The sequence below is a fragment of the Rhagoletis pomonella genome, unplaced genomic scaffold, assembly GCF_013731165.1.
Source record: "Rhagoletis pomonella isolate Grant_MI unplaced genomic scaffold, Rhpom_1.0 Rhpom_scaffold_00003, whole genome shotgun sequence".
Lineage (NCBI taxonomy): Eukaryota > Metazoa > Arthropoda > Insecta > Diptera > Tephritidae > Rhagoletis > Rhagoletis pomonella.
In genome coordinates, this window is record NW_023458557.1 from 8,200,599 (window position 1) to 8,209,548 (window position 8,950).

Genomic DNA, 8,950 nt, shown 5'->3' on the forward strand with positions numbered 1-8,950 from the left:
TCCCTAACCGCCATTCCTTTGGTGGTGTCAATTCATTTTTGCTGACGAAAAAATCATTAACTTTAAGATCTTCTTGTGGGCATTTCCATTTATGTCTTTTATGCAACTCTTTTAGATATTCTTCTTTCCTACGAATGCTAAAATGCTGATGGAGCAATTTTAATTTCTCTCCGCGATTTTGAAGGGAGAGGTTTTCAGCTTCCGGTTCAGGAATAGCGAGCAGTGGTGCACCTCGTAAGAAATGCCCTGGAGTCAGAGCCACTAAGTATTGCGGGTTGTCTGACTTAGGTGATAAAGAACGAGAGTTGAGTACTGCTTCGATGCGGGTAAGCAGGGATGCGAATTCTTCAAAGGTGAAATGCATGTTTCCCGCGACTCGTTTGAAATGAAATTTGAAACTCTTCACCGCAGCTTCCCACAAGCCGCCCATATGCGGTGCGTTCGGGGGAATAAAGCGCCATTCGAGTCCGTGACTGGGGTATTTCGAGCGGATATCGGTGGATGCATCTTTAGCCCAGATATGCCGACGAGCTTGCTAGAGCAACAATCCTCTTAGTTTTCTTAACTTAACCCTTTCGACCCGGAGCTCTACTATCAATGGTAGCTTTCAATTTATGGGTCCAATATGTTATTTGCCCCACAAATACATGTTCTTCGGTGTCAAAGTGGGCGTGGCCTAAGGGGCTGATTCGGAGGGTGGTGGTAAACCATTGTATCATCCGGGATGTTAAGTGGTACATATCTGTACCAACCGTCCTCTAGGACATTCTTAAAAATGTTTTATCTTTTTTAGAACCAAAAAAAACGATTCATTAATTTTGCATTTGAATAATGCACAAATTTTGTAATAATAAACAGTCAAAGAATTAACAATAAATTGCTAAGGAATTCCAAAAATATAATGAAATGGTGCAAAACAGAATTTGCACAAAGGAACTTTGCACTCTTGGCAGATTATCTTTGTTCGAGTTTGCTTTTATGCAACGTTGTTCTGTGGTACTTTGAATAGAAATATGTATCTGACTCACGACACGACGTGCTAGGCCTGGTGCTACTGACCTGCGTAAGGCTGTAGTTTTAGAACTTTGTTTTATCAGAGTTTCGGCCAAGGTCACCAAAAATGATTTGAAAGGCATTTTATTCCTCCTTAGCTAACTGTAAATAACCCACGCGCTTACGGCTGCCATCACTATAAAACGGTAAAAGACCTTGTTCCACTATTTTTCTGATTTTCGATCATATTCCTGCAGGCCACTCATTTGATTTACTAAATCAACACCTCCCATAATTTGACGATAAAATAGTATTTAGTTTGGACATGGAACTTGCATTTTTTGCCTGTTTTCAAAGTTTTTTCATAATTATTATGCCTGGTTCGTGGCAATTTCTTGTTATGAAACCCCTTTCATGTCTTGCCGCTTTACGTATTAAAGGCCTGCAGATGTGCTTTTGAATTCTATTTCTCCTCGTTGCATTTTCTTACTCGTAAACTTAGGTACATTTTTTTTCTGTTACCCATTATATGTAGTACCAACAGCTGAATAAGGAATATAGTACAATAAATTAACTAATGTGAAAAAGCGATCAAAACACAAAGTAATATCATTTTCTACGATTTAGCTGACCAGTTTGCTTACTTCTCTTTCTCCAAGTGCTCCTGCGGTTTCTTCAAGGTCTTTTCCAGAATAAATGTTAAAACGATATGTGTACCCTGTTGCAGCAACACACCATCTTACCGGATTTAGAGGCATATCGTTGGCTTGATCTTGCATGAAATCGATAAAAAATTAAGTTATGTTCACCGGAGACTGCTGGTGCATATATGTACCATATATTTGAATTTGTGAAAACGGAGGTTTATAATAAAATTTTATCACCGTATTTACAGGCAATAATTAGAAACAGCTTTTTTCCCATAATATATTTAAATAAACTAAGAAATCTTCACAAACGCAAGGAAATCTGTACAAAAACGTTAACGGGAGGCCCTCTCCCCAGAAATAAAACGAAACTGGGCATAACAGGAGATGCAAAACTGAATGTGTAGAGTGCAGGCAGATGGTGAAATTCCTAACATACGGCGTGGTACATTTCCAAATGTGATTAAATGTAAATTACAAGTTTTAGGGATGTTTAAACTTTGGTGGTACATATATGTACCATCCGGGTCGAAAGGGTTAAGTTAAGCTGACACCAAGTAGTGCAAAACTGAAGAGAGATTAAAAATATATATATTTTATGGCGAGTTTATAGGCCGTACTACATGTAGTACGCTCGGCACATATGTATGCATGTACTTAAGTAAAAAATACATATTTCTTGCAATTTTATTCAAATCATTTATTATCCAGAAACTTTCGTGTACTTCAGTAAAGGTGTTGGTAAATTTTCTTGTTCAGATTCCGTTATAGTGGCTTCTGTTTCAATTAGATCGTGCCTTGCGCTACGCGCACACTGCAGCCGTACATCGGCTATATGCGGGCGATATGAATAAACACTTGTGAATTTATGAGCGCCCTCACACATAAACCGATAACCGAACCGACATAGGCCGTTGACGTCCGTCAGTGACGATAAATTCAAACATGTTTGTTTTTCTCGTCCATTGCCAGGTGAAAAGTACCAAAATGGACTGCAAAAAATTAACTTATTGGGTGCAAAAACAAAAAATTACATATAGATCACATGTTTAGAGTATTTCAATTAAAATGTATCAAAATATTTCACTGCTTACAAAATTGTAATGAAAGCTAGATTTGTGTGTACAAATACGGTCGGCAAATAATCTGGTTAAGTGTGCGCATCAATTCGGACGGTGAAATTTGCCGGCCGAAATCGGTCGTCATATCGGATGCAATATGCGCCTAGCGTTATCCATTTCACTGACGCCATATCGAATTTGCGTCTCTTCGCCGGTGACAATAACGCAAGTGGAATATCGTCTTCACTGCCAGAATCAGAAGAATAAGCATTTCTAAATAGCTCAGCCTCACCATTTAATAACAAAGGAGGTAAATTGTCAAAATTCACTTCTTCATCGTTTCCACAATCTTCATCTGTTACACAGTTATTAGCGTCATCAGCAGGCACAATCGCAATGCCGTAATTCGAAACCTCTTCGTCACTTTCTTCTAAGGGAGATATTAACTCATTTAATGTTAAATTGCTGCAAAAAAAATAATTGTAACATATTTTTCACTATGTAAATGCCGAACGTACTACATGTAGTACGCCAGTAAATACGCCAAATAAAATCACATATAATTTGCTTTTTCACATGTACTTTAGATGCAGACACGTTTTTACAACTATTTTTTAATAAAAAACACAAAAATGCAACAACAATAAAACTGCTTATACAATTTTTCCTTACCGACCACGTGACATCTTCACACTTTTGCTAACTTCACACAACTGATATATTTGATAGAAAAAAAGAGCAAGGGAATTGCATCAGCTGAAGCTTATCCATTTTTTTTTTTGACTTTGATGTTCTGTGTCACAACAAAAAAAAGGAACAGTTATAGCAAAACTCTGAAAATAGCATGTGTACTACATGCAGTACGGTCGGCATAACTGGGTTAGAAATTGTTGGAGATCCCTTTGAAGGGCACGACTTGCTCCTACAAAGTTTTTCCCGTTGTCAGAAAAGATAAGTTGAGGTAGGCCACGTCGACCGACGAATCTAGAGAAAGCTGCTTGGAGAGCTTTGGTAAAAAGATCGGAGCAGAGTTCCAAGTGTATCGCTTTAGTGGAAAAGCATACGAAAATGCATACAAACCCCTTTAGAAAGGGTGCCTTACGAGTGTTAGCTGATTTTATATCAAAAGTTTCCGCAAAATCAATTCCCGTTCGAGTAAATGGTAAGAAATAAGTGCATCTTTCTGGTGGTAATGCTGCCATGATTTGTGTTTGCATTTTTTGCTTACGAATCGTACATATTCTACAATCGAAACAGTTTGTCTAACTTTAGATTTAAGTCTCGGAATGATATATTCCTATTTGGCTACTCTGATCATGAGTTGATGTTCTGCGTGCATTAGCAGATTATGAATAAATTGGAGAAATAAGTAGCAAAATCTTGATGATTCTGGCAGAATAATTGGATGCCTTTCGTTGTAAGAAAGCGAATCACTTTCCAAACGTCCGTTTACTCTAAAAACGCCGTCTTTATCCAGTAATGGATTTAATGAAAGAAGGGACCTCCGTTTTGATACTGTTTGGGAGTTTGAAAGTTTTGAATATTCATTTGGATAATGGCGTTTCTGAGCGAGTGATATGAGTCGAATATTCACAAATTGTATTTCGGCTTGCGAAAGTACTATTGTTTCGTATGAAGATTCGGAAGTGGACTGTACATGATGGGGTTTAATTCGGTTAAAGAAACGAAAAATGTATGAAATAACTCGTACTGCTCTGGGCCATGATGAAAATCGACTCCGAATGTCAGGTTTCTCTTCTAGTGTATGAAGGGTTTCAATTTTGCGAATCTCGGGGGGAATAATTTTTTGTTGAAAGGATATTGGCCGATGCTCCGCAGCTTTCACTAGCCATTCGGGACCGTGCCACCAAAGTGAGTTATGGACTAACTCTTGGGGCTTGCAGCTGCGTGTGCCCAAATCAGCCGGGTTTAAGTTAGATGAAATATGCCTCCATTTGACGTTCCCGACATATTTGATTATCTGGGCTGTGCGGTTTGCCACATATACTTTCCAAGTACATGGTGGTTTTTCTAACCACGAGAGGACTATAGATGAATCGCACCAGAGGAATGACTCATATATCGGAAGCTGGGAAATAACGTTTTTAATTGCCTTGGATAATAAAACTGCTCCACATAACTCTAAGCGCGGAAGGCTTATGGTTTGTAATGGACCCACTTTAGATTTGGAAAATAGTAAATGAGAAGTAACATGGTTACATGTGATTGGGCGCGAATATAAATTGATGCACAGTAGGCTTTTTCAAGAGTAACAAAATCCGTGAATTTGGATTTTTCGATCGGTAGCGAATTCTGTCCATCGGGGTATTTGAATTTGAAATTGGTTCCACTTGTGCAGTAAAAGTGGTTTGACGCATTCATCCCATTCTGTGCCCTCTAGCCGAAGTTGTTGCAATAGCATTTTTGATTGAATAATGATAGGCGATAGCCACCCTGTCGGGTCAAAAAGACCGAGGAAAGAATTTGGCACTGTGTTGCACTTGTTGATGGGTTTATTGGCGGAATAGAATATGAAAATGAATCGTTTAGGGCATTCCACTGTATGCCGAGTGTTTTAGTGGAGCTGGAACTATCAAACTTAAGAAAGTTGATGTGGAGTCTAGCAAATCTTCTGTTGGAATATTTGTTAGAAGTTGTGGGTGATTGGCTGTAATCTTTTTCAGAGGAAATCCAGCCGTTAATAAACACTGAATGAGTTGCGATTGTGCATTTAAGGAGGATGGGATATTATGGCCCCCGGATAATATGTCATCGACGTATGTTTCCTCGGTAAGAATACGTTTTGTTAATGGATAAGAGTGTGAGGAATCTTTTGCTAATTAGTGTAAAGTACGGATCGCCAAATCCGGAGCGCAATTAACGCCGAAAATGACTGTTTTGAGCGCAAAGTCACTGGCTTTATTTTCATTTTTCCTACGGAAGAGGATGCGCTGAAATTGCTGATCTTGTTCGTGTACAAGGATCTGCCGATGCATTTTTCAGATGTCTCCATTGAAAACATATCGGTAAAGTCGCCTATTTATTATTACGAACATTAAATCGGTTTGTAAAGTGGGACCGGTATGGAGAACATCATTGCGCCAAAGTCCAGTTTCGGAGGGCTTAGAGGCATTAAATACCACTCTTCCTTTTGTTGACTTGCTTTCGGCACGAATGACCGAATGATGAGGTAAATGAAAAGATAGATACCTTCCATTATCATGGATTTCATCAGAAGAGGTTGGTTTCATGTGCTCCAAAGTTAAGTATTCCTCCAATAATTGAGTATATTCTTTTTTTAGGTCGGGATTTTTGCTGAGTGTATGTTCCATGCGAATGGCTTGCTTCATGGCTTGGTAACGAGAACGACCGAGACTGGAAATGTTCTTTTGAACAGAAGACGAACAACATATCGTCCGTCATCTTGGCGGTATGTTGTGTTGAGATAGAATGTCTCACAAAATACATCATCTTCGGATGGTGTATGATGCTCTGGTAATTCTTCAAATTCCCAGAATTTTTTAAGTTGAGAATTTAGTCTCTCGCTGTCATCCTCCATGACATGAGTATGGAAGGATGATAACACCTCTCGTTTCATTGGTCCATTGAGGTACCACCCAAATATGGAGTTTTGCGCTAAAAGATTCCCGAAGACGTTATGTTTGACTACTTCGAGGAGAACTTGTGGCATTAAATCGCTGCCAATGATGATATCAATCTGTGAAGGGTTGAAGAAATATGGGTCAGCCAGATCTAAGTCCGTTTTGACGGCGACACTGTGTTTTTTCATCGGGAAAGTTGGGAGAAAACGGTTTGTGAAGTACAATTGCCTTGGCTTCTATGAGTACATTGTTTCTTTTGGCTACAAGAACGAGATCACAAACAAGAACGAGCACTACAGAGCTTGCATTTGAAGGACAGGTCGAATGAAAAGCTTGAATTTTATTGGAGCGTTGTGGAAATGAATGCCGATTCTTAGTCATTCGAATACTGTTTAGTCGTTCTACGACTTCGTAGCGACTGGTTAAGAACTCATCCATATGAGACCACAATGATAGTTCTCTACGCGATTTAAGAGATTTCTCCCAGAGTGAAAGGGTTTCTTCTGGGAGTTTCGTTGTACAGAAATAAATGAGGATTGGATCCCAATTAGCGACGGGAACGCCTAGGGAATTAAGTGACGAAAGGCAATCATTAATCGTGGTTTGGATTTTTTGAATCGCTTCACTGTTTTCGGAGTTGACTGCCGGGAGACTGAATAGGGTTTTCAGCTGGTTGTCGACTTGCATTCGCTTGTTTTCATAACGCGCGCGGAGAACTTCCCAAGCCAGGCCAAAACTTTCGTCACATAGTTTGTAATGTTTTACGATACCACCTGCTTTACCTCTAGTTTTGTTTCGGAGGTTATAGAGCTTTTGAGCAGGGGTTAGGTTGGGGTGGTTCAAATATACGGCCGTGAACATGTCACGAAACGAGGGCCAATCTTCATAGCTGCCATAAAAGACTTCAGTGTCGCATGGAGGTACTTTAATGCAAGCCATGGAGTTGTCTGATTGAGACTGAAGAGAGTGATTCAAATTCGAATTCTTGCTTGGGGTAGCTTGAATAAGTTTAATTTGATCTAAGATATGGGCTTTACAAATGTAAAAAGTGTCGGCGCACAGCTGAAATTTGTCGTGAGCCTCTGCCTTGAATTCTGCTGAAACGGAGTTTTCATCAGCAATACATACGTTTGCATAAGTGGAACGCAAATTTTCCCAGCGTGAATTTAAGTCTTGAAGTTTCACTTCAAGTAGCGAGTCGGTGTGGTCAGCAAGGTCCTCTCGTTCGAAATTAGAATGAAGTGAATGACACTATTGGACTCAAAGATGAACTGGTATGAAGTTCTTTATGTGTTATGTAAGCGGAGCGATATAAACGCAATTTGTGATAAGGATGAGACAAATTAGATTTGAAAATATTAAATTTGCATAGACTTCTTTAAGCGTTCCGTAACCGGAGCGGCGTAAACGAAGTAAAGATGGAAAAAAATTAGATTAAGAATGATTAAATTTTGCAAAAACATTTCATGCGTTACGTAAGCGTACCGTAAAACGCAATCGAACTAAAACGAATTTAAAAATATTTACTGGGGTTTTTTTTACAGAAATTTATTCAACCAGGATTTATGCTTTCTTACGGAAAAGTTGGACGCAAGAAACCTACGAACACCTTGTAAACGACAATAGCGTACCAACGCTTTTCGGAGCCGACGCAAGCAGAGGCAGCGCAGTGCTATTTGGTATACAAATTGACGAACTAAGTTATGCAAAGTAAATAGTACGAAATGTCTATTTTAGTATTTTATTTATTTACGTAGAAATTTGGAAAAAAATAGTTGCTGGTTGTACTATGCAACACACCATAACATAGCTTGCAGCTACATATTTTGATAAACACTTGATTTTGAATGCAAGTGTGTCAACGTAAGAATCGACGATTATTAACAGGTGCATACGCTGCGTTGTGAATAATCAAAAGCCAACGAAATTCGTTATTTTCTCGTTAGTGCACGCAGTAAACATGTATAACGAATAATCTTCTATCTGCTTGTGTTGGTTTATTGTTTTTGGTTAGGTAGATTCAAGCTCGTATATATATATATACATACACAATTTTCTTTAGCAATACTGATTTAGGTATATATATACATATGTATATAAAGATATGGTGGATGTACATACTGTCACGTTAGCGTGTTATTTAATAAAATTCAAACTGTTTAAAATAAGTCTTTTATTTTATTGTTTCCAACTATCAGCTCAAACGTACAATGTTCCTCTTAGTTCAGTTATCTATCTAATGGCCGGTGAACAAAAATATCTTAAACGTCCCTACAAAAACAGTGATAGCCATTTGATTGATCATGTGCTACTCACTGGTGATGGAGATCTCAATCAAGTACTTCTATCAACTTTTTAAGAGCAATATGCAAAACGTGATGTAAACATTTGTGTACATGTGATCTTCCGTCTTCCTCCGACTTATGGCCTTATTTAGTGGTCTCTTTTCAACCAACGCAAAATTTGCAAATGTGTTAGTAAGATAAATGAGAATGTGCTAGTTTCCATCACACAATTCTTGTAGGGGTAATGGCGGTACATCAGTGTTGCCACAGTGTCAAGATGAATATATTTAAGTCCACGTTGACACACATTACACGCTTTTTTTATACTTAATTTTAGTTTGGACTGGCAACCACTTTTGACC